The sequence below is a fragment of the Orycteropus afer genome, unplaced genomic scaffold (genome assembly GCF_000298275.1).
Source record: "Orycteropus afer afer isolate SDZICR_OR568_19922 unplaced genomic scaffold, OryAfe1.0 scaffold00906, whole genome shotgun sequence".
NCBI classification, from domain to species: Eukaryota; Metazoa; Chordata; class Mammalia; order Tubulidentata; family Orycteropodidae; genus Orycteropus; species Orycteropus afer.
In genome coordinates, this window is record NW_006922493.1 from 177453 (window position 1) to 178891 (window position 1439).

Consider the following 1439-nt stretch of genomic DNA (forward strand, 5'->3'; position numbering starts at 1 on the left):
ATAAGGAAAAATATATAATGCCATTTACTGGAGTCTCAATCTGTCATTAGTTATTAGCATTAGTTTATGATCATATCCTGTGGCACATATTTCTAGGTAAAGATATGCTGCTGCCTCCTATTTGGTCTGGTCAGGTTCACATGCTCCAAAAGCAGGCTCTTGGCCTTTGTGTTACTGAGCTAAGAGAATATATATTATTTCCTTGCTCTGATCCTCTCAAGGTATTAATAATGTTGGATTTCCCTCATCTATAAGGGACATCGGGTTCAGCCAATGTACTGTCTAGTCCAGTATGTGCCTTCCCCTTAATCTATTCATTTACAGTTATAGTCATTACGTTGTTGTTGTTGTTATGTGCCATCGAGTCAGATTACACACAGTTACAATTCTGGTCTTGGTCAAACTGCATCAGGTTTAAAAAAAAAAGCTATTAAAAATATAATCATGCATAGATTCAAAAGAATGGCACACTATGTGATTGCTCTATGATTTAATAAAAATTTGCAAATTGGGAGAACATTACTCTCCTGCAAAAGAACCTGACTTTCAGAGAATTGAGAACTCAGATTTAAATAGCATTTGCTTAAGGAATACAGGTTTCCATGGTGATGAAGTACTTAACAGCTACTTAGTTAACATTAGAAAGGTAACTTCCAGGAAAATTCGACCGACCCTCCGTGCACTTGCAGTCTTGAGACTTCTAGAAATTTAAACTAAGGGAGCACATATCTTTTTCATTAAATCAACAGTTTAATGACTTTGTTATTGTCTGCTCTTGGAACAGGAAAGAATTATCACCTTTGGGTGAGATAAAAAAAAACTGTTGGCAGATTAATTTTGGGTCAGGAATTTTCAAATTCATGGATAAGAAAAGACCTCTTGAAAGAAAAGTAAAATATGTATTTTCAATACAAATTTGTTTCCACAAAACAAACAAGCAAAAAATTAGTTGAGATAATGTGGGGAAAAACATGGTATAATCATGATCAACATCCTTCCCCAACCCCTATTCCCCACATCCGTTAAAAAGCAAAGGAATTTATACAGTGGGGATACTCGTTTGCCCCCCCCCCCCATTTTGAGTGTCAACTCACACTTGTAAAGATGTGCAGGTCAGCTTCTTCATTCCTTATCTCCTCTTGTTTTAAACACTCATTGTTTAAACTCCCTGTTCTGTGAAGCTTATATGTTACCAGGTTCCCTGAGACCCTGAGCAGTGGTCCTTGACTTCTGCTAACAAAGAATTGAACAGGAGAGGCAAAACAGTCCACATGAACCAAAGTTCATTAAATTCAAAGAAGAAGGAAAAGGCTATGGGGGTTGGGCTTTCACCTATGCTGGCTTCCAGTCTCTCTCCAAACAAAGGATTTTCTAGGGTTTATACAGGGAGCTCTGGTAGCATAATGGCTAAAGCACTTGACTGCTAACCAGAAGGCTGG